Here is a 26941-nt window from a genome sequence, read left to right as displayed (position 1 = left end):
CAATGTCCAATTTTCTGAGGAACCTCCATACTGATTTCCAGAATGGTTTTCTTTAAGACATCCTATAGTTTTATAACCTAGGGCAAGGATCTATGGTCTACTATTAGCCACGAAATTCCTGAAGGCAAGTTAGTTTTGATATTTATATCAAGTGATGGCTTCTAGGTTATTATAAAAGAAGACTGGCTTAGAATATAAAACTTACAAACTTCAAAAGGTTTTTATGAAATATATGTACACATATATATGTATATATATATATATTTGTAAAAGGAACTTAAGTTTTCTAACATAGTCTCATGAAAAGGAGATCTGAATAATTGAGGCAGTAAATAAATAAATAAATAAATAAATAAATAAATAAATAACATGTTTAAGTATCCTTGAGCAGAGAACCAAGTTCTGACTGTTTGGTCACTATTTGCCTCTTATATATTTAATTTTTTTATATTTTGTTTTCATTTTATCTTTGTTCATAGACACTTGTCTATATAATGTAGACCCCTATCATCAGAATCTAGACATATTCCTTGTGCCATTAGGTAAATATTTAATAACATTTACATCAATTAATAATGGTAAATTAGAAACAATTTGAGATGGGAAGATTTGAAATATCAAGTTCTTATACAATGTATATCAGAATGTAGTTAACCTTAATTGGAAATTTTGTGGCTACAAAAGTAAACAAAAGTGCTGTAATGTATTATTCCCTCCATCTGTAGGTAAAACTAATGCCATATGAGCTAAAGACAGCATTGCTAAATCTAAATCAATGTCCTTTCCTTTAATACCTATAAATCCCAGTAATGTCATTTTAAAAAATGCTGTTACTAAGAGCATCCAGAGATGTTTACACTGAATCTTTAAAGAAGTTGGGAAACTCAGAGATAAAGTTTTATTTTTGTTGGTTGCCCAATTTAATATATATGTATGTATGTGTGTGTGTGTGTGTGTGTGTGTGTGTGTGTGTGTGTGTGGAGAGAGAGAAAAAGAGAGAGAGAGATAGAGATAGAGATAGAGAGAGAGAGAGATAGAGAGAAAGAGAGAGAGAGTGAGAGAGAATTTTATGGAATTTTTCCTATGAGGCACTGTATCTTCTAGTCATGCTTTAGAATTTCATGATTTTAGACTTTCTGAACAGAGAAATCCTTAGTGGATTTTAATTCTTAAGAGAGCCTTTGTTTCATCAGTCTAAGAACTATGTAGAAAAGCACACATTTCTCCCTCTAGAATATGTTCCTTTCCTCCAGTCATCTTAATGTTTGGTTAGTTTATGAATCAAGCATGGAGAAAAAGTGAAATGTAGTGACCCTCTCATATGTCAATATTCAGTAAGGAAAGCCTCTCAGTAATGTTGAACAAGAGAGTCAAGGAGCTGTTTGTGAAGTGTGTCAAAGTACTCTGGGGTCCTCCCAAACTTTTAATCTCCAAAGTACAAGTTGTGGGAGAGAAAGGGTCTGGAACCTTCTTTTCCTGTTTCACCATCTCAAGGCTCATTGAGTTGTGTTCATGGACATTTAAGAGATAAGCCACTATAGTCCCTGGCTTTCCATTGAGGCAATAGCAGCAATAAACATGGTGGCATTAGCATCCAATTTAAATAATACAGAAGCTTTAATCGGGGGATATTCATAGACATGTAATTTGATATTTTCTACTTCTTTAGTTGTCCTGATTAGTTTATATTTTTTGGTACCTAAATATTTACTCCAATTTTAGTAAGGTTGTTTTTTGTAAAAAAAATTATTTCATTTCTACTGTGTTTGTTTAGGAGGTTGTAGGTACCTGGATGTGAGTGTAGGTCCAGAATTACAACAGATATATTGGATCTTCTTTGGAGCTGAATGACAGCTCCTTGACAAGTGTGCTTGGATTCAAACTTGTCCACTCTCCAAGAGCAATGTCCACTTTTAACCTCTGAGTCATCTCTCTACCCTTTTTGCCCTTTTTGTTCCTTATACTCTAGTAATGCTTGTGAAAGAAAAAAAATACAGAATCCTTCCAGTTTATGGCAAAATGCAATTGTCTAAAAATAACCAAAAAGTGATGAGCATTTGGTCCTGGTCTACTGGTGACAACAAAGGTGTTTCTCCTTTAGTATACAAATTCTTTTCATGTGGGCAGCAGTTCTCCACTGTTGTTTTTGATATTAATTGCCAAATAAAGTTTCATTTCAAGAGAAAAAAAAGAAAATTTCAAACATGTACACAATAGAATACACCATAGACCATACATATCATCCTATCCCCATCCCTCCTTCCACTCAAATATGCTTCTACCTTAACACTTCATCTCACCTTTTGATAACCTACCAATTTTAAACTTTTCCTCACCACGTAGTTATTAACTATCAATGGCTACAGTGAGTAATGGGCCCAAGAAATTACCTCCTCCTTCTAAAGTGGAAATTAGACTAGCTTGATTCCTGTATTGATTTGCTAGCCACAGCTGCTATGAGTTCATTAGTGTGACATCCATATCCATGTACAGAAAACAGAATTTTCCAGAATTCTCCATGTATTCTCCATAAAATTCTTCCTGCACACTTTTCTGTGATGTTTACTGAACCTAATGAAAGTTGGAGGTAGAATACTTGACAAAAATATTCTATTCTGAGCCAAATACCTAGCCTTTAATACTTGGCACATTGACTGGTTTTTGCAGCTCTCCACTTAACAGCTACCCACTTCATAAAGGAATTTCTCTAAGAAAAGCTGAGAGCAATACGAGATGTCTTAGTCAGGGTTTCTATTCCTAAACAAAACATCATGACCAGGAAGCAGATTTTGGAGGAAAGTGCTTATTCAGTTTAAAGTTTCACATTGCTATTCTTCACCAAGGAAAGTCAGAACAGGAACTCACACAGAATAGGAACTTGGAAGCAGGAGTGGATGCAGAAGCTATAGAGAAATGCTGCTTACTGATTTGCTTCCCCTGGCTTCCTCAGCTTGCTTTCCTATGAAACCCAGAACTAATAGTCCAGGAATGACACCACCCACAATGGGCCTTCCCACTCTTGATCACTAATTGAGAACATTTCTTACTGGATCTCATGGAGGCATTTCCTCAAAGGAGGCTCCTTTTACTGTGATAAATCCAGCTTGGGCTAAGTTGACACACAAAACCAGCCAGTAAACCAGTATTTAACTTTAATATAAGACAATACAAAAACACGCTTTAGCAATATAATTACAGCAGTTTGGTTCCATAGGAGCCCTCTATCCATTGTGACACAGACTGGAAATACATTAAATTTTCCCCTTTTAATTTGTGCAGGTTCATATGGAATTTTATGCTCCTTATTTCAGCTCATATATCATTTACATCTTTGGTGCACAGTTTATAGAAGTAGTCTAAACATCCTTTGAAATATGAACAAATGTATAAAAACCCGATATGTATTCACATTCATGGCATTGGGTATATCTTCCATCTTGTTGATGGAAATTTAAATATTAAACATTTTATATTGAATGAGTTTGTGAACTCTTAACTAATTGTAGCCACTTATACAAATTGAGGAAATACCTAGTTGACTGTCTGTCTCTTGAGATCTAATTGTTATAAGGAGATTTAAACATCTTTATGGCCAATTTGCTATACCCATTAGGATAATTATGTTTACTTTCTCAAGAGCACTTCAACCAGAACTTTGATATCTTAAGTTTCTATTGCCCGAACTAATACGAGGCAATTCCAAGTCAGGCAATAATCCTTTCAACCCAGTCTTAACCAAGCATACCTAACAATAAACTCTTCAATCATTATGATAATGCCCCTGCTAAGGCCAATTTAGAGTAATGATAAATTCTATGACTGACTAGGAAGCATGGATGGCAACACAGTATATAGGAACATAACTAACAACTGCACATTGACTAATTTCTTGGATCACATTATATTTGGTTTATAATGATTTTATTTGCTAAAACCCATCTTCATATTTTAATTCATTTGTAGAATACCAGTTTAGTATATATAATTCTTTTTTGCCAGATTATTTAATTCACACAAATAATCCTTTTAAATTAAATTATAACTATTTAGCTTTTTTCTATAGCTACCATCACCAAACACTAAAATTTACATATATAGCATGTATGTACATGGATAGCATATATGTATGTCATTTCACCCCAAAGAGCAGCCTGATAGTCTCAGAATGGAATGTACTCTGCAAAATGTGGAATTTATTTACTGTCCAGTAGCAGTATCATTACCCCTTTCCAGATCATGGATTATCTGTATATTTTCATCATTTTTGAAATCCAGTCATTTGGTGGAAATTATACCAAATAGAACTTCAAGCAAGCAAGCAAGCAAGCAAACAAACAAACAAACAAAAAGCAGGACTAGAGAGATAGCTTAGTGTTCTTCAAGCAGAACTGCGATCACATACCAGCTTCCGCATATCTGCTAGCTACTGTCTGTAATATCAAGTCCAGAGATCTAATACCATTTTCTAGCTTCCATGGGCACTGTATGTGCACAATGTACAGAAATAAATGAAGACAAAATATTCATACATATAAAATAATTATAGATAACAACTAAAAAATCAATTGCTCATCTTGATAAATACACATATACACATACATATACATGATATTATATATTTTGCTACTAAACTTTTTACCCTGTATCTTTGAGAATTTTGATCTGACGTATGAAAATTTATGGGTTGTCTCTACACATTTGCAGTACAGACAATCTGGCTGTGGAGGTGGGAAAGAGCTATGAGGGCACCAAGGAAAAAGAACCAACACAGAGAAGTATACTGTTGAATTTATGAAAAATTGAGACTCTCCATTAAGGTCAATACAGTCAGAAAGGCCACATAATCCCTTTGCACTTTTGAACTATAGCATATGCATTAATTAGGAAGATAGATACAAGCAAGGTAGTATTATCATCCTTCATGGATAAAGGACCCTGATATTTTTGAGGCTCATCAGAATGAAGGAAAATAAAATAAGAAAGGAAGTGTGGTACTAGGTCTGGAGGCACCATACCTCCATAGAAGGTACCTTTTCTACTCTCCTGCCTGTACAGAAAAAAACAAAAAACAAAAAACTTTCCTGGAATGCTCTCATCCTAGTGCTAAGTAAATGCACTAGTTTCGTCTTGCCAGATTTGAAACCATACATGAACATGGACAGAGCTCCTCACAATTAACATAAATTAAGGCCTTTTGTAATAATGAAATAACAAAATTGATTAATACAAAATACTAAGGATTGAGAGAAGCTTCACTTTGAAAAGTGACAAAAGCATGAGCTACAGATGGACATGAGTGGAAAACTTAGGGGCTGGCATGTGTAAACCTCTCAGCTTCATCTTGAAAACCATTCAAATAAAAAGTGAAAAATAAATAGCAATAACATGAGGAAAACAAATACTTATGATTAATTTTGGCATACACATTTGTATTGGGAGGCAAAACAAGTAGATAAAGGACAGAGTTAGTAAAAGGTTAGTAGTACTATCTTTTTTCTTTAATACGAAAACCTGGAATCATCAGTCTTTAGTTTGTCTAGAGTAGAGTAGTAAAGTCATTATTTATAGTAGTTATAGAAATTAATTTATGCAGTTTAATATATGATATTCCAATATAGTATATGTACAGAAGTACTTATGAAAAATTAACTGCAGGATGTGATTTTTGCTTTTTAACTTAAAGACTCTAAAGAAGAAAGAAAAACATTCATTATATTCTTTGTGAGATAAGACTTTACTATATCATGTACAACTGTCATGTACTAAAACAGAATATATTAAAAAGAAAGCATTTTTATTCCAGATTACCAATGAGATGAAATTAATGTTGTTTATTAAATATATAATATATGTGATGTTTGTATAAGAAAGACTTTGTACAAAATAAAGATCTCTAAATAATCGTAAAGACTTGATTAAAATGTGTACAAAATGGTAATAGATATGAAAAATAGAGTTGTTTCTTTAAAAAAAGTAATTGTAATGAAATCGGAATTAAGCAAATTTAAATTATGGCTACAGTCTAAAAGACTTTGAAAACTATAAATCCTATATCTTTTTTAAATTTTAAAACAGATTGATATCTAGGTCTAGGCAAAAGTCATAATTTTAAAGCTGCACACTCAAGGACACTAACATTCTGTGTTTGGTATGCCTATAACCTTGGGACTGCATTTGTTTTTCCTTCTGTGTTTTTGGTATTGAAGAAGATACGCATCTTCTACCACCAACCTTCCCCTTCATCTTAATGCATTATCTATCAATCACATTCCAAATGAACTTTATAAGGAGACTAAAGAAAAGGAACGAGGCTCTGAATTATTTAGTTCTTGTCATTCTGACAATGTCTTCATAGTCCCACACATTGTATAATTTGTGCATATAGAAGTTACTTTGTCCTCAGGTATTAAAAGAGGATAGGCCACTAAGAATTCATGCTTCCCACACAGCTGTATTAAAACTTAAGTAAAGAACAGAAGAAAGTATTTTTTAATCGTTTTTGCATGGGTGTATTCCATTCTCTGTCAAGCGATTCAACACTATAAATTCCTTACTTTAAAATCCCATTGCATTTAATGAAACAATTATTTCATTAAAAGGATGGAGGTATAGTATAAGTGAGAAATGTCCCTTACAAGATCAGACTTGAAACACTTGGTCCCTCTGTTGGGTAGCTGTTTGGGGAGGGTACTGAGATTTCAAAAGGTGAAGCTTTGACCCTTTCCCCCATCAATGCCCTTAGTGGCCTTTGAGAATAAATAGTAACACCTGACTTCCTGTTTACAGTGAAAATATGGTCTCACAGCTTCTTGCTGTGCCACCCTGCTTCTATGATTTCATCAATATTACAGAATATGCTCCTAGAACCATAAGCTTTGCCTTTTTTTAAGCAGATATGGCCATGTTTTTCCATCATAGCAACAGAAAACAAATGTATATGGTCATGTCTTTTCTATGGTGACATACTGTTAAACTGTGGGATCCTTTATTTGTTTAGTTTGGTTTGTATTTTTTATTGAATATTTTTTATTTACATTTCAAATGTTATTCCCTTTCCCGGTTTCCCTGACATAAGCCCTCTATCCCATCCTCCTCCCCTTCTTCTGAAAGGGTGTTCCCCTCCACATCCACCCCCCCATCCTGCCCCACCCCTGACATTCCCCTACACTGGGGATCCAACCTTAGCAGGACCAAGGACTTCTCCTTCCACTGGTGCTCAACAGGGCATCTTCTGCTATATATGCAGCTGGAGCCATGGGTCAGTCCTTTGGGGAGTGGTTTAGTTCCTGGAAACTCTGGTTGGTTGGCATTGTTGTTCTTATGGGGTTGCAAACCCCTTTAGCTCTTTCAATCCTTTCTCTAATTCTACCAACATAGGTACTGTTTTCAGTTCAATGGTTTGCTGCTAGCATTCACCACTGGATTTGACATGCTCTGGCTGGGTCTCTCAGGACACATCTATATCTGTTTCCTGTCAGCATGCACTTCTTAGTTTCATCAATCTTATCTAGTTTTGGTGTCTGCATATATATATATATATATATATATATATATATATGGATCACATGTAGGGCAGGCTCTGAATGGCCATTCCTTCAGTCTCGGCTCCAAACTTTGTCTCCATATCACCTCCTATGAAAAGTTATTTCCCCTTTTAAGAAGGGGTGAATCATCCACATTATGGTCATCTTTCTTCATGGGCTTCACATGGAATGTGTATTGTTATTTTGGGTGATTCGAGCATTTGGGCTAATATCCACTTATCAGTGAGTGCATACCATGTGTGTTTTTCTGTGATTGGGTTACCTCACTTAGGATGATAGGTTCTAGTTCAATCCACTTGCCTATGAATTTCATGAAGTCATTGTTTTTTATAGCTGAATAGTACTCCATTGTGAAGATGTACCACAATTTGTGTGTCCATTCCTCTCTTGAAGGGCATCTGGGTTCTTTCCAGCTTCTGGTTATTATAAATAAGACTGGTATGGTCATAGTGGAGCATGTGTCTTTGTTGTATGTTGGAGCATCTTTTGGGTGGAGGCCCATGAGAAGTGTAGCTGGGTCCTCAGGTAGTGGACAGTCCAATTTTCTGAGGAACCTCTAGACTGATTTCCAGAGTGCTTGTACCAGTTCGCAATCCCACCAACAATTAAGGAATGTTCCTCTTTCTCCACATCCTCACCAGCATCTGCTATCACATGAGTTTTTATCTTAACCATTCTGACTGGTGTGAAGTGGAATCTCAAGGTTGTTTCGATTTGCATTTCCCTGATGTCTGAGAATATTGAGCATTTCTTTAGGTCCTTCTCAGCCATTCAATATTCCTCAGCTGAGAATTCTTTGTTTAGCTCTGTACCCCATTTTTAATAGGTTATTTGGCTCTCTGGAGTCTAACTTCTTGAGTTCTTTGTGTATTTTGGATATTAGCCCTCTATCAGATATAGGATTGGTAAAAGATCTTTTCCCAATCTATTGGTTGTCGTTTTGTCTTAACATCACCTAAAGCCCTAATTGTGAATGCCATGTGACTTCTAGGCACACCTGCTGAGAGCGTTCCCTTCCAAGTGCTTGAACTATATAGGAGGTTTTGTTGAATTAAAAGCATACAATTTCCAGATGACAAACATTACTACCAGTCTACATAAAAAACTAAATAAATTTCACAAATATCATCTTATTACAACTCTTTACTCACTTTTACTTCTGCTCCATCATAGAAGAAAATAAATACTTCAGAGATCATTTGAGAGACATTTCCCATGGTTTACATTGATAAATATTAGTATCCTGTCTAATTGAACTTTTCCAAATGGATTATTTTTTTATAGTAATTTGTGCCTTGAGGAGGATTTAACATCATTGCCATTCTGTGAAAATATACACTTATGTGTGATGAATTACTATGTGTACAGGATCAGTCCTAGGCCATCATATATGCTGGCCAAGTATTCTGCAGCTGAGATCAAACCTTAATTTGAAAAGAATTAAGTTAAAAATTGAGTAAACTGATTAATATTTTAATATCAACAATAATCCCTATGATCTGTAGTAAAATGCTCAGTGCTTATCATCCAAGGTGAATACAGCCTTGAGCAGGATACTCACACTCAAAATTCTATTTCCCATCACTACTGGTTTCTCCTCTTTCACAAGTTGTCTGAGGAAATGTGACTGCCAAGACAGAATCATTTCCCACTTGGACATAGTTACAACAAATAATGAGCTCAAAAAACAGCAGGGTTTATCAAACTGATAAATCACTATTTATCAAAATGTTTATCAAAATGTCAAGTTCTTTTCTGGGATGTTAGGAACTTATATAACAGCATTTACAGACTCTCTGGCTGTTTACATCTACCCTGGATCTCTTAAGAAACATTGGAAAGATGCCTACAAACATTAAAAGAAATGTGAAAATAGTGAAATGCATTTATATAGTCTCATCTTTCTCTAAAGAATCTAAAGACTTAAAAATAAAGATACAGTGCTAACCAGAGCATTCTCAACAGAAGAATTTCAAAGAAGCACTTAAAGAAATGTCCAACATTCTTAGTTATCAGGGAATTGCAAATTTAGAAGACCCCGAGATTCTACCTCATACCAAACCGAATAGCTAAGGTCAAAAAGTTAAGTGACAGCATAGGCTGGCAAGGATGTGGCGAGAAAGAGGAACAGTCCTCCATTGTTTGTGGGATGCAAACTGGTACAACTACTCTGGAAATCAGTCTGGGGTTTCCAGAAAACTGACCTGAAGACCCAGTTATATGCCTTGTGTGCATATACCCAAAAGATGGTCTATATAACACAAGGACACGTGGTCTACTACATTCATAGAAGACTTATTTGAAAAAGTCAGGAGTTAGAATTAACCCTGATATCTTTCAACTGAATAATGGATACAGAAAATATGGTTTATTTACACAATAGAATAGTATTCAGTCATTAAAGATATAAATATCATGAACTTTTCAGGAAAATGGATGGAGCTATAAAATATTGTTGTAAGTTAGATAACAAAGAATCAAATCGATATGCATGCTATTTACTCAGTGATAAGTGGATATTAGCCCAAAAATACAGAATACCCAAAATAAACTTCCTAGACCATATAAGTTTAACAAGAAGGAAGACCCAAGAGAGAAAGCTTCAATCACACTTAGAAGAGTGAAATAATCAGGACATGCAGAGGGAGGAAGAGAGCTGAATGAGGGATGGGAAAAATGGAGCAGTCTCAAGTATGGGGCAGACAGGAGAGAAACTCAGAGGGTCAGAAGAATGAATGAAAATCTGCAGTTTCAGGAGATGTGGAGTGACGGTAACCTCTAAAAAGTCCCAGATACCTGGGATGTGAGAAATTACCAAGATTCAATAGGGATGACCTTAGCATAAATGCCCAACAGTAGGGAGTTGAAACCTGAAAAAAAACACCTCCAGTAGATAGGGGCCCCAATGGTAGGATGGTGCCAACTAGCTATCTTCAGAATTTTTGACCCAGAATTGTTCCTGTCTAAAAGAAATGCAGGGAAAAAATGGAGACAGACTGAAGGAAGGTCCATGCAGTGAGAAGCTCAACTTGGGGTCCATCCAGGTACCAAACCCTGTCTCTGTTACCGATGCCAGGTTGTCCTTGCAGAAAGGATCCTAGCATGGTTGTCCTCTAAGAGGCTCTTCCAGGAATTAAGTGAGAAAAATGCAGATACTTACATCCAATCATTGAACTTACATTGGGCACCCCTGTTGAAGAGATAGTGAAAGGATTGAAGAGCTAAAGGGGATGGCAACCCTATTGGAAGAATAACAATATTTACAACCTGACCACATCAGAGCTCCCAGAGACTAAGCCACCAATCATAAAGCATACATGGGCTGGGCAGTGACTCTGGCACATATTTAGGAGAGGACTGCTTTGTCTGTCCTCAGTGGGAGAGGCTGGTTCTCCTCCTCTAGAAACTTGATGCTATAAGGAAAATGGTGCCGGAGGGGGATGAGGTGGAAGGATGGGGGAGTCGATGGGGCAGCACCCTCTTAGAGGCAAAGGGGAGAGGCAGTGGTGGATAACTCTAGTTGGGAAGAACCAGAGATTATTTCAAAAATGAATCTAAAGAGTTTTGTCATGAAAGAAAGGTGGGGGGGTTATTTGTTTTAATTTTCCTGCCTCCCCTAAATAATGCCAGCTATTTCAGAATTGAAAGTAAAAGGATAGGAGTAATTGTGGTGTGAGTTCATATGGGAGAAGTGTTTTGGTGGTGTTGTTTTATTTTGTTTCTTTGTTTTGACTTTGTAAATATTTTTATTTAACTGTTTGCATTGCTTTATTTTTTTTTTAACCTGGCAGTTTCACGTTAAGATATAAACCTGGATAGTTTTACTTCATTACTTTAATGGACCTGAAATTATGTAAAGAGACAAGGACAGAAACAAGAAAGCCAGCATCCCTGAGCGTGCAAAATTAAGGGAAAGAAAGGAATGCATCGTGGACATTGGTTATTGCAGCTTGTGGTTTTGCTCTAAACAGTGAAGGCTGTATGTGTTTCTCAGTGCTAACATTTGAGATTGTGCACTTCCGGCCAGTGTATAAAGTTTTACACTGTGAAATGATTTGAGTGCCTGGAGAATTCCTGGGCTTCTAATCTCTTAACACCATACTCTCTGAGCAAAGCGAAAACCACAGTTTTGGATTAGTCATTGTAGCATTTTCAAAAAAAAACTATGATTGTCTTAATTAAATAGAACTACTGCTTCAGCAAGGCTTCATGCATTTCTAATATTCTGTGAAGGTTTTACTAATATAGTTTATCAATATTTCATTTTATTTTCTCTTTAGACTGTGTAGCAGATTAAATAGATTACATACTAAAGGTTTACTTGGTAAAATATGAATGTAGAATATGGTATTTTGTACAAGCTTAGAAAACAAGAATCCAGGTATAAGTTAGAGAGAAGGAGCTACATTTACAACTTACATAGCAAAGTAGGGATAGTGGAATTTTGCTAGAGACCATTCCTTATTATATCTGGGGAAACACTGATGTATTTGTTGATTTTTCTAAGTCTCATAATGAAGGTCTGTTCATTCTACATGGTAATGAAGGTGATAGATGATGGAGTAACTGTGTGAACAGAGAAAATTTCAAGGCAGAGTAGCATTCAGACTGTGGAATGCCTAGTGATACCTACCTTCCTGTTTTTATTTTATTTTATTTTTTGTTTAATGTGACAATTAGTAGCAAAGACAGAGAAGAAAGACTTAAAATCTACAGTTTTTCTAGAAATAACTGTGATCTTATAGAAAGGAAAGGAGTGATTTCTGAAGGCATTTGTACCACATAAAGGAAGATAACTTTCACCAGGACCATAGAACGGATACCTTAACAGCATCTCAAGAAATGTCCAGGCACTAGGGATGCAGGTTCAAGGTTATAAAATTATGAACTCATTTGAAATCCTTTCCATAATAGGACAGAACTACTTCAGTGTATCCCTCACACAAGAATGTACATAGTAAAGTCATTTACCCAGGACCTACTTCACTTGGGAACATTGCCTAGGAATTCCTAGCTTCCTCAGCTACTTTTGAAATGAGTAGTTTAATGTAAGATTATTGCTTAATCTTACAGTAGTCCTTCACATCTTAAAGCTGACATTTTTCCAGGAATCTGGAAAGCAGAAAAATGTGGATTTTGAAAACTTTTACCTGGATTTATAGGAAAGCTTAGGAGGTCAATGTGTGACAAGGTCATTTCTCAGCAGGAAATGCCTGAGAAGGCAAGATTTGATGCATTAAAGATAAAGCTAAAGAGAGGTTGAGACTCTGGGATATTAGAGATGCCAGAAATGTGAAACATCTGCTGAGAACAGTTGCTAGCAACACATGAATGCAGCAGAAGATAATTGCTTCAAAGAACATGGTTACAACATTGCTATTGTCCAAGGACATGAAGTTCACATCAAACTGTTGTAGCTTCTGGATGTTAGACAAGTTACAGGATGTAATGAAAGTCCTACTGAGGTTCAAACTTGCTTTGGTTTGATTTTTCCTTGGTAATCCCCTGTTTTTCCATTTTGTAGAGGCAATACTTAATGTTACCAAAGTCTGTAACCTTTTGAGAAATCACAGCTAAGAGTTTGCTTTCAGTTGCAAAGCAAACTTTGAAGCTTGTTAACAGTACTCGAACTATGGCTAAAAATCTTTTGGGGATGGGTTGACAACATTTTGTAACTTTTTAGATGGTTTGAATCTTCAGGGGTCAAGGACAAAACTTTATTGTTTGAATGTGAAACTTAACTACAGACTAATATATTGAAACATGACCTTTAATATTTTATGCTACTTTTTGGTCTTTTGGAAACTTTGTGAGGCAGGAATGCCTAACAACAAGAAATAGGTCTGTTATGGAGTACTTATGAAGTCTATAGCATTTCTGCTTCTTCTACCATGATGTAAACCACCTCTTCCTCTCCATGTTCCTAAATTTGCAATATATACACTCACTAGGTCAAAGAGGTATGGATGAATGCTCTCTAACAATGAGCAGGTTGCGGTATTTTTGACTTAAACTGTATCTATCTTATAATTGGTTATAGTAATGGCAAAACTAACTAATGAAACAAAGTTTAAAAGCAAGAGAATTGATTAAAACAATAAAAAGAACAATTGCAATGATAAAAGATTCTTTTTAAAAATGATAGAAATCGAATCTCGCGCTCCCTGCCTCCAGCTCACTGCTCCCAAACTTCATGGGGAGAGAGCTCACCACCAGGAAAGGTGGACACTCCTGAGACTGCAGAGCTGAAGAGATCACCAACACTGCCCACCACTGCCCACATCCCTGGCCCAAGAGGAAACTGTATACAGCCTCTGGGTTCCCTTGGATAAGGGCACAGGAGCCCGAAGTCCACTGTGTCTGAGACACTGCTGGAACCTGAAGGGACAGACCAGATAAACAGTTCTCTGCACCCAAATCCCGTGGGAGGGAGAGTAAACATTTAGAGAGGCAGACACGCCTGGGAAACCAGAAGACACTACACTCTGCCCACATCTCTGACTCAGAGGAAAACACCAAACACGATCTGGAAAGGTGGTGCATGGAAGCTCCCGGTAGGGGCGGCGCAGATCTTCCTGGTTGCTGCTCCCACGAAGAGCCCATAAGCAGCAACCCACGAGCAAACTTGAGCCTCGGGACCACAGGTAAGACAAACCTTCCTGCTCCAAGTAACCTGCCTGGTGAACTAAAGACACAGGCCCACAGGAACAGCTGAAGACCTGTAGATAGGAAAAGCTACATACCCAAAAGCAGAACACTCTGTCCCCATAAGAAAGAAAACAGGAAAACAGGTCTACAGCACTCCTGACACACAGGCTTATAGGACAGTCTAGCCACTGTCAGAAATAGCAGAACAAAGTAACACTAGAGATAATCTGATGGCGAGAGGCAAGCGCAGGAACCCAAGTAACAGAAACCAAGACTACATGGCATCATCGGAACCCAATTATCCCACCAAAGCAAATACGGAATATCCAAACATACCAGAAAAGCAAGATCTAGTTTCAAAATCATATTTGATCCTGATGCTGGAGGACTTCAAGACATGAAGAACTCCCTTAAAGAAACAAGGGAAAACGTAAATAAACAAGTAGAAGCCTATAGAGAGGAATCACAAAAATCAATGAAAGAATTCCAGGAAAACATAAATAAACAAGTAGAAGCCTATAGAGGGGAATCACAAAAATCCCTGAAAGAATTCCAGGAAAACACAATCAAACAATTGAAGGAATTAAAAATGGAAATAGAAGCAATCAACCCTGGATATAGAAAACCAAAGGAAGAGACAAGGACCCATAGATACAAGCATCACCAACAGAATACAAGAGATAGAAGAGAGAATCTCAGGAGCAGAAGATTCCATAGAAATCATCAACTCAACTGTCAAAGATAATGTAAAGTGGAAAAAGCTACTGATCCAAAATATACAGGAAATCCAGGACTCAATGAGAAGATCAAGCCTAAGGATAATAGGTATAGAAGAGAGTGAAGACTCCCAGCTCAAAGGACCAGTAAATATCTTCAAAAAAATAATGGAAGAAAACTTCCCTAACCTAAAAAAAGAGATACCCATAGGCATACAAGAAGCATACAGAACTCCAAATAGATTGGACCAGAAAAGAAACACCTCCCATCACATAATAGTCAAAACACCAAACGCACAAAATAAAGAAAGAATATTAAAAGCAGTAAGGGAAAAAGGTCAAGTAACATATAAAGGCAGACCTATCAGAATCACACCAGACTTTTCGCCAGAGACTATGAAAGCCAGAAGATCCTGGACAGATGTCATTCTGACCCTAAGAGAACAAAAATGCCAGCCCAGGTTACTGTATCCTGCAAAACTCTCAATTAACATAGATGGAGAAACCAAGATATTCCATGACAAAACCAAATTTACACAATATCTTTCTACAAATCCAGCACTACAAACGATAATAAATGGGAAAGCCCAACATAAGGAGGCAAGCTACACCCTAGAAAAAGCAAGAAACTAATCATCTTGGCAACAAAACAAAGAGAAGAAAAGCACACAAACATAACGTCACATCGAAATATGAATATAACAGGAAGCAATAATCACTATTTCTTAATATCTCTCAACATCAATGGTCTCAACTCCCCAATGAAAAGACATAGATTAACAAACTGGATACACAATGAGGACCCTGCATTCTACTGCCTACAGGAAACACACCTCAGAGACAAAGACATACTACCTCAGAGTGAAAGGCTGGAAAACAACTTTCCAAGCAAATGGTCAGAAGAAGCAAGCTGGAGTAGCCATTCTAATATCAAATAAAATCAATTTTCAACTAAAAGTCATCAAAAAAGATAAGGAAGGACACTACATATTCATCAAAGGAAAAATCCTCCAAGATGAACTCTCAATCCTAAATATTTATGCTCCAAATACAAGGGCACCTACATACATAAAAGTAACCTTACTAAAGCTCAAAACACACATTGAGCCTCACACAATAATAATAGGAGATTTCAACACCCCACTCTCATCAATGGACATATCATGGAAACAGAAATTAAACAGAGACGTAGACAGACTAGAGAAGTCATGAAACTAATGGACTTAACAGATATTTATAGATCATTCTATCCTAAAACAAAAGGATATACATTCTTCTCAGATCCTCATGGTACTTTCTCCAAAATTGACCATATAATTGGTCAAAAAACGGGCCTCAACAGATACAGAAAGATAGAAATAATCCCATGCGTGCTATCAGACCACCACGGCCTAAAGCTGGTCTTCAATAACAATAAGGGAAGAACGCCCCCATGTACCTGGAAGTTGAACAATGCTCTACTCAATGATAACTTTGTCAAGAAAGAAATAAAGAAAGAAATTAAAGACTTCTTAGAATTTAATGAAAATGAAGGTACAACATACCAAAACTTATGGGACACAATAAAAGCTGTGCTAAGAGGAAAACTCATAGATCTGAGTGCCTGCAGAAAAGAAACAGGAGAGAGCATATGTCAGCAGCTTGATAGCACACCTAAAAGCTATAGAACAAAAAGAAGCAAATACACCAAGGGGGAGTAGAAGGCAGGAAATAATCAAACTCAGAGCTGAAATCAACCAAGTAGAAAAAAAAACGACCATAGAAAGAATCAACAGAACCAAAATTTGTTTTTTTGAAAAAATCAACAAAATAGATAAACCCTTAGCCAGACTAACGAGAAGACACAAGAGCGTGTCGTAATTAACAAAATTGGAAATGAAAAGGGAGACATAAGTACAGACTCAGAGGAAATAAAAAAAAAACATCAGCTCTTACTATAAAAGCCTATATTCAACAAACTTGAAAATCTGCAGGAAATGGACAATTTCCTAGACAGATACCAGGTACCAAAGTTAAATCAGGAACAGATAAACCAGTTAAATAGCCTCATAACTCCTAAGGAAATAGAAGCAGTCATTAAAGGTCTCCCAACCAAAAAGACCCCAGGTCCAGACCAGTTTAGTGCACAATTCTATCAGACCTTCATAGAAGACCTCATACCAATTCTATCCAAACTATTCCACAAAATTGAAACGGATGGAGCACTACCGTATTCCTTCTATGAAGCCACAATTACTCTTATACCTAAACCACACAAAGACACAACAAAGAAAGAGAACTTCAGACCAATTTCCCTTATGAATATCGATGCAAAAATACTCAATAAAATTCTGGCAAACCGAATCCAAGAGCACATCAAAACAATCATCCACCATGATCAAGTAGGCTTCATTCCAGGCATGCAGGGATGGTTTAATATACGGAAAACTATCAACATGATCCATTATATAAACAAACTGAAAGAACAAAAGCACATGACCTTTTCATTAGATGCTGAGAAAGCAATTGAATAATTCAACACCTCTTCATAATAAAAGTCCTGGAAAGAACAGGAATTCAAGGCCCATACCTAAACATAGTAAAGCTATATACAGCAAACCAGTTGCTAACATTAAACTAAATGGAAGGAAACTTGAAGCAATCCCACTAAAATCAGCAACTAAACAAGGCTGCCCAGTCTCTCCCTACTTATTCAATATAGTTCTTGAAGTTCTAGCCAGAACAATCAGACAACAAAAGGAAATCAAGGGTATACAGATTGGAAAAGAATAAGTCAAAATATCACTATTTGCAGATGATATGATTGTATATTTAAGTGATCCCAAAAGTTCCACCAGAGAACTACTAAAGCTGATAAACAACTTCAGCAAAGTGGCTGGGTATAAAATTAACTCAAATAAATCAGTAGCCTTCCTCTACACAAAAGAGATACAAGCTGAGAAAGAAATTAGGGAAATGTCACACCTCATAATAGACCCAAACGATATAAAGCACCTCGGTGTGACTTTAACCAAGCAAGCCAAAGATCTGTACCATAAGAACTTCAAGACTCTGAAGAAAGAAACTGAAGAAGACCTCAGAAGATGGAAAGATCTCCCATGCTCATGGATTGGCACGATTAATATAGTAAAAATGACCATTCTACCAAAAGCGATCTACAGATTCAATGCAATTCCCATCAAAATACCAATCCAGTTCTTCAAAGAGTGAGACAGAACAATTTGCAAATTCATCTGGAATAAAAAAAACCCAGGATAGCTAAAACTATCCTCAACAATAAAAGGACTCCAGGGGGAATCACTATCCCTGAACTCAAGCAGTATTACAGAGCAATAGTGATAAAAACTGCATGGTATTAGTACAGAGACAGACAGATATACCAATGGAACAGAACTGAAGACCCAGAAATGAACCCACACACCTATGGGCTCTTGATTTTTGAAAGAGGAGCCAAAACCATCCAAGAGAAAAAAGATAGCATTTTCAGCATATTGTGCTGGTTCAACTGGAGGTTAACATTTAGAAGAACGCAAATCGATCCATGCTTATCATCCTGTACAAAGCTTAAGTCCAAGTGAGTCAAGGACCTCCAAATCAAACCAGATACACTCAAACTAATAGAAGAAAAACCAGGGCAGCATCTCGAACACATGGGCAGTGGAGAAAATTTCCTGAACAAAACACCAATGGCTTATGCTCTAAGATCAAGAATCGACAAATGGGCCCTCATAAAACTGCAAAGCTTCTGTAAGGCAAAGGACACTGTGGTTAGGACAAAATGGAAACCAACAGATTGGGAAAAGATCTTTACCAATCCTACAACAGATAGAGGGCTTATATCCAAAATATACAAAGAACTCATTAAGTTAGACTGCAGGGAGACAAATAACGCTATTAAAAAATGGGGTTCAGAACTAAACAAAGAATTCACAGCTGAGGAATGCTGAATGGCTGAGAAACACCTAAAGAAATGTTCAACATCTTTAGTCATAGGGAAATGCAAATCAAAACAACCCTGAGATTTCACTTCACACCAGTGCGAATGGCGAAGATCAAAAACTCAGGTGACAGCAGATGCTGGCGAGGATGTGGAGAAAGAGGAACACTCCTCCATTGTTGGTGGGATTGCAGACTGGTACAACCATTCTGGAAATCAGTCTGGAGGTTCCTCAGAAAATTAGACATTGAACTACCTGAGGATCCAGCTATACCTCTCTTGGCCATATACCCAAAAGATGCCCGAACATATAAAAAAGAGAAGTGCTCCACTACGTTCATAGCAGCCTTGTTTATAATGGCCAGAAGCGGAAAAAACCCAGATGCCCTTCAACAGAGAAATGGATACTGAAAATGCGGTACATCTACACAATGGAATATTACTCAGCTATCAAAAACAATGCCTTTATGAAATTCATAGACAAATGGCCGGAACTGGAAAATATCGTCCTGAGTGAGGAAACCCAATCACAGAAAAACACACATAGTATGCACTCATTGATAAGTGGACATTAGCCCAAATGCTTGAATTACCCTAGGTGCATAGAACACATGAAACTCAAGACAGACGATCAAAATGTGAATGCTTCACTCCTACTTTAAAAGGGGAACAAGAATACCCATGGCAGGGAATACAGAGGCAAAGATTAAAAGAGACACAGAAGGAACACCCATTCAGAGACTGCCCCACATGTGGCCCATACACATACAGCCACCCAATTAGACAAGATGGATGAAGCAAAGAAGTGCAGGTTAACAGGAGCCGGATGCCAGAAAACAGCAATTACATAGGCGAATGCCAGCAGCAAACCACTGAACTGAGAATAGGACCCCCATTGAAGGAATCAAAGAACTGAAAGAGCTTGAAGGTGCTCGAGACCCCTTATTAACAACAATGCCAAGCAACCAGAGCTTCCAGGGACTAAGTCACTACCTAAAGACTATACATGGACTGAGCCTGGACTCTGACCTCATAGGTAGCAATGAATATTCTAGTAAGATCACAAGTGGAAGGGGAAGCCCTTGGTCCTGCTAAGACTGAACCCCCAGTGAACGTGCTTGTTGTGGGGAGGGCGGCAATGGGGTGGGGATGGGGAGGGGAACGCGCATAAGGCAGGGGAGGGACAGGGGTTAGGGAGATGTTTGACCGGAAACCGGGAAAGGGAATAACACTTGAAATGTAAATAAGAAATTCTCAAGTTAATAAAAAAATAAAAAAAATTATAGAAATCAACATTCACCATAAATATTTTAGGTTCATGTATGAAAAAGAAAATAATGCAATACTTGAAATTGAAACTGTGATTGAATACCATAAAGTTTGCAAAGACTCAATTTATTAGAAAATAGAGACATGTATGCTATGGATTTGTACTTGTATTTTCTGTTACCTCAAGATGAGTGCCCTGACCAGAATTAGATTTTATAAGCAGCTCAGGTGAAATCTTTATTGGTCAGATAAGACTAGGGCCTGTAATTGGACAGTGGAAGGGAAATGCTCAGCTGAAAGTTTTAGAGAAATGAAAGAGGAAGAAGAAATATAGACAAAATGAGGACAGAAGAAGATGGAGGATGAAGATGAACCAGAACCACGTGACCCAAAAGACTCATAAGTACCTAGGTATTTCATAGATGTGCAATAGAATAAGGTAGGGTACATTTGGCCAATCTAGGTCTGCACCTTGTGTTTATATCAGTTGAGTTTTGTGTTCTTTGGGCAGGCATTTTGGGATCAGAGCTTTACTGTTATAAGTATGGCTGATATAAGTCTCTAGTGTTTTATTTCATAGAGCTGAGGGGATCTGAGTGATCAGTAGCTGGCTTTCTCCAGGCCATGTGGATGGCATGGGGATTGAAAGTTGTGGCTCCAGCCATTTCAGGAAATATTGGATTGGTGAGTTTAGCAAGTGGAGAAGGGAAAAACTAGCTTGAGGGTAGGGTTTTTGACCACATGGCTTGTCAACAGGCTGGTTATGGGAATTAGGGCAAAATGGACTCTTGGGACAGGCCATGGGGCTAGGTGAGACCCATGATCCAGTTCGGAGCCAGCTTTAGTACAGTTCATTTTTAAACTACATGCTACATATATTAATATTTGTAAGATGAGGCCACCATAACAGAATATGGTGGATTGTTTGTCTTAAATATCAGACATTACTTTTCTCAGGAGCCTACAGCATCATTAGTCAACGACCAGAATATTCTCAGATATTGATAATGGTGAAGCCCTCTTCCTGACCATGTAATTTTCTTTGAGTTTTATAGATGGTCTTTTCCTGGCATATTATTGAAAACAACTTTTCCTCATTCCCATTTACTTGTCTTTCTTTTCTTCATCTCCCTTTCCTTTCTCCACCATTACCTTATTATTACTTGTTCTTCTTAAGCTCTTGTTCCTAATCCCTGCTTCTCTTCCTCTACCTTTTTTTCTTTACCTCATTCATCCACCTGTACTTTTTTAGTCTTCTTTTATTAGTAAGGCATGGAATGCTCATGATCAAATCTAGAACTGATATCTATGAAACCACTGATTCCAAGTATTGCTTGATATAAGAGCTTTAAGAAAAAAACCCAGAACAGATATAAATGTTGGGAATATAATGTATGTTTACAGAAACCCAAAGAAATATTGTTTAGTTAGTTTAGTTTCAGACAAAGATGACTTCTGAAGAATGAATTTTGTGAGGAACATTGTCATACATAATTCCCCAATTCAGTATAACAATCTTTACAGTATTCTCACATAACACAGTACATTACATATGTCATGCAAAAACTTGTAGAACTAAAAAAATAAATTGGCAAAGGCTACTGGAATTGGAAAGTTCAACTTATTTTGTAAAGTAGCAGATCAAACTGATAGGGAAAATCCTCTGTTTCTCCAAAATGCGAATGCTTCACTCCTTCTTTAAAAGGGGAACAAGAATACCCTTGGGAAGGAATAGGGAGGCAAAGTTTAGAACAGAGGCAGAAGGAACACCCATTCAGAGCCTGCCCCACACGTGGCCCATACATATACAGCCTCCAAACTAGATAGGATGGATGAAGCAAAGAAGTGCAGGCCGACAGGAACTGGATATAGATCTCTCCTGAAAGACACAGCCAGAATAGAGCAAATACATAGGGGAATGCCATCATTAAACCACTGAACTGAGAACGGGACCCCTGTTGAAGGAATCAGAGAAAGGACTGGAAGAGCTTGAAGGGGCTCAAGACCCCATATGAACAACAATGCCAACCAACCAGAGCTTCCAGGGACTAAGTCACTACCCAATGATTATACATGGACTGACCCTGGGCTCCAACCTCATAGGTAGCAATGAATAACCTAGTAAGAGCAACAATAGAAGCGGAAGTCCTTGGTCCTGCCAAGACTGACCCCCAGCGAAAGTGATTGTTGTGGGGGGGGGGGGGGGGTAATGGGGGAGGATGGGGAGGGGAACACCCATATAGAAGGGAAGAGGGAGGGGTTAGGGGGATGTTGGCCCAGAAACCAGGAAAGGGAATAACAATCGAAATGTAAATATGAAATACCCAAGTTAATAAAGATAAAAAAAAATAAAAAGAAATGTGACTCTCACATTCTAGTGAATAAATTAAAGTGGAAGCATATAAATGGATAATATTCTTACTGGATTGAGTATTGATGAGCATTATAAATGGCAGAGAAAGTGTAGGGATGTAGAGTAAGTATGAAAAAGTTGTATATAAATAGAAAATTAAAACTGTATGATGACTTACTGATTATCTGTGTTAAGAAAAGGCCTTACATGAATGTAACTGAACTAAGCTATATTGGTGGCTGAAGGAAAACATGCCAACTAGATGACACAGCCAGTCTGATTATTACTCATTAACTCTACTCATACCTCTCATTATCTAAGACTCCTCCATTACAGCTGCTCCTTTATGAACATTAACTATATGCTGGATAAGATTTAAGAACTTATTCTTGCTACTATACTTTTTAAATCATGACACTAACCTTAGAAAAATGACTTCGTTCTCTTTCTTTGAAACGTTAAAGTGTTAGATCAGTAGCATAGAAGATGGTATACTTCTGTCTACTCTGCCTTGATGTTTGTTCCCTGATAAAAGGGCTATCATGTGTTGTATTTTCCAAATATAATTTTGTTTTCTTAAGGAGCATCTCCAGTTCATAACTATTAATAGCTGTTCCTTTATTCTTTTGTACTCTGAAATTTATGTTATTATATATTATTGTGTGGCATAAAAGCATCTGTAAATAAAGCATGAGAAAGGTATGTTAATAAAATGGTTCTGAATGACAATTTTAGTCCTATATCTTGCCTTTCTATGGAAGTAAACTAAAGCTCAGGAAGGTAACAATTCTTGATTTCCTTCATTTTTTCTTCCTATGCACATGCTAAGACTGCACCTAAATAATATTTGACTTATAATAAAAATTTGGATCAGCGATTTTCTTTATTCAGCAAAATGTCATTTATTATACAACCTCTTTACCATAAAAAAGCTTCAGTTTAATACTTAATATAAATTATAAGGCGTATAGTGGAATAAATTCTGGCTCTGCAGTACATAACAATTTGCAAAGACTGTTTGAAGCTACAGTGAAGTTCAGCAGTCATCTGTAAAGTTCCTTGAAAGACCTTTGTATGGTGCCTATTGAAGTGCAAAATGTTTAAGGCAATTAAGAATAATGAATTACACTTGAAATATCAAAAGGTAACCTGCACTGGACCCATAATTTATTATGTGTGCTTACAAGAACATTCAGCTGTATCAGGATACTTCTATATCTAAACCATTCTAACAAAAATTGTAATTTAAAATATAATATGCATTTTAGATTAGCCATAATTAATGTAGCTGAAAACAATCCTCTCTTCTTAATTAGGAATTTGCCAATTGCTACTTTCTGGTGAAAGCAAAGAACATTGATTATTGGTATCCTTTTCAAGGGTACATTTTCTTCATTAAATTGATCCTACTTATAATGATTCACAGTTCCATGAGTACCAAGTTAAACAAGAATTTGATTTGGAAGATGATGCAAAATTAAATTTGGTCATTTCTAAAATCATAGATTTATTGATGCTAGCGATTTACAATAAAAGATGTTAGACTAAAGGGAAACAATTTTTGTCATTCTTCAATAGGTAGATATTATTCCTATTAGAACATGTGTTGATTCCAAATTATCTGTGTAACAGTCTTAAGTGAAAACTTAGATAATTAATAAGTTGCATGTAAGGGGAAATCTAACTTACCTTGTGGGTGGGTAGGTGTTTAATTCATTATTACTATTTCTAGGTAGGTGTGTGTATCTTCATGTAGACATATTCTATTTTTTATATATTGAAGAAAATATGCTCTAGAACACATATGAATATAAAACATGCATTTGTACATACATGTCATGCACACCTCTCTCTCTCTCTCTCTCTCTCTCTATATATATATATATATATATATATATATATATATATCATATCATTATTTAAAATAATGCCCACATATCTGGCATAATATATGCCTACTTCTGATTGTGATTAATATTTTGAGTTTTGAAGAATAATTAAACTTGTGAAGACATGACACTGTCGGGTACTAGGTTAAATCATTGGCCTTGGGAGCCAGGTGGAATATTCAGCAGAAAAGGAAAAAAAATATATTTGATCAAGGTCATGCCAGAATTAACTCTGTCTCCGTAAAAGTGTGCCTAGGGATACTTAATACCAATACAAAATAGACAGAATATTGGTTTTATGGTTGTACCTGAAAGACCCTCACATACTCTCCTTGATAATTATTTTATCCCAGGAAGAATGAAGGTTAATACAGCTGGGATTTGCAAGAGAGTACTTGACGTTCTTCAACCGCATACTCAGAAGTCTGTGTTTTCAATGTATGTTCATTGCAAGCCACATATTTTCTCCTAATCACAATAATTATTTTGCTTTCCTCGCTTTTATCACCCTGTTCCCATCTCTTCTTCCCTTTTCATTACCATTTTTTTGTCATCAACCAATGTTTGTATTTTCCTCCTTTTGTTCATTCTTCCTTCCTTTTTGCTTCCCTTTGTCGCATTCTTTCTTTTTCCTAGCTTTTCTACATCTTAAATTCTGGTCTCACCCTTTCAATACTTTATGGATTACTAAGATAATAATTCTGAAAATATTTCTGATTTTTCAACTTCCATGGATACATTAGCTTTAATTGTATTTTAATTATAAATTAAAAAGTTATTGCTTGTTTGGCCTTTGGAAAATTAAATATTCACTAATTCTCTCATTAGATATTTATCTAGACTATAATATAAATTTTAGGGATTAAAACATGACTACGGTTTAAACCTGGATAATGTGTCCCAAGACTGGTAATGAAATTTCACACTCAAAAAAAAAAAAAGAATCTGTTTTAGTATTAATAAAGTCCTTCAGATAATGAGTGATAAAGAACTCAAGTGTCCACTTATTTTGGAATAAGACCTTTAGCTCTTGGTATATAGTTTATTTTATTACAAAGGGACTAATTATCCTTTCTTTTTTATTAGATATATTTTTTTCATTTACATTTCAAATGTTATTCTCTGTCCTGGGTTCCTGTCCATAAGCCCCCTAACCCATTTCCCTTCACTCCCCTCATAAGAATGACCCCTACAACAAGCTTCCTTTACCATTCCCCCGACATTTTTCTGCACTGGGGGTCCAACCTTGGCAGGACCAAGTGTTTCCCCTTCCACTGGTGCCCAGCAAGGCTATCCTCTGCTACATATGCAATTGGAGCTTTGGGTCTGTCCAATTGTGTAGTGGTTTAGTCCCTGGAAGCTCTGGTTGGTTTGCATTGTTATTCTTATGGGGTTGCAAGACCCTTCAGCTTTCAATCCTTCCTCTAATTCTTCCAAAGTGGTCCTCTTCTCAGTTCAGTGGTTTGCTGCTAGTGTTTGCTTTGTATTTGACATGTTCTGGTTGTGTCTCTCAGGAGGGATCTATATCTGGTTCCTGTCAGAATGCACCTATTAGCTTCATCAATCTTATCTAGTTTTGGTGGAGATATAAACACATATATATATATATATATATATATATATATATATATATATATATATATATATATATATATATATATATATATATGGGCCGCATGTGGGGCAGGCTCTGAATGGCAGTTTCTTCAGTCTCTACTCTAAACTTTGCCTCCATATCCCCTCTTTTGAATATTTTTGTTCCACCTTTTAAGGAGTTAAGACCACATGAAGTTCAAGAAGAAGGATGGCCAAAAGCAGATGCTTCACTACTTCTTAATTATCCTTTCTTCTATAACTAATGTTCTATAATACATGAAAATGTATTTTAGAATACAGGTATGAGTAGCATATACCCAACCACACAAGCCAACACTTAACTAAACAATATCAAATGAAAATGTCATCACCTCTGAGGATGATACATACACATATAAAATCACAGCTTTTACAAAACATGGTTTGAGCACATGACTCCAACACAAATTTCAGCAGAGTCACAAATAATGAGATTTTTAATGTTTTGACTGTACAGTCACAATGGCATATATATTCACTACATTTATAGCCCATACTGCTTTTTTCACAACTGAAAATATATTAATATTTACATTAAATTGTAGTTTTTCCTTAGATTTAACTATATATTAAACATTTGGTACATATATTTATTGCAAATAGCCTTATGTAGGTATTTTGAGGCATATTTTTCTTCTTATGTTTGATCATTTTGGCCAAAACCCATGTATGGCACAAGGTTGTTTATAAAATTATTCTGTGCCTTACAAAATTCCATAAGAAGTTGTTTTACATGCAGGGTTTCTATATAATAGAGTCTAGTAACTAGACAGCTAGTTTTATGTGTATCTATATGGATTTCATCATCAAGTAAAATATGCTTTAACATAGACTACAATGTATGGTAGAAATTGTGTAATTTATTTATAACCTGGGAAAAATTGTAATAGTAAGTTATTGCTTCACAAAATATATTTATATTGAGACCAATAACATATTAGTTCAATGGG

The sequence above is a fragment of the Rattus norvegicus genome, chromosome 13 (genome assembly GCF_021556685.1).
Source record: "Rattus norvegicus strain SHRSP/BbbUtx chromosome 13, alternate assembly SHRSP_T2T, whole genome shotgun sequence".
NCBI classification, from domain to species: Eukaryota; Metazoa; Chordata; class Mammalia; order Rodentia; family Muridae; genus Rattus; species Rattus norvegicus.
This window is presented reverse-complemented; position numbering follows the sequence as displayed.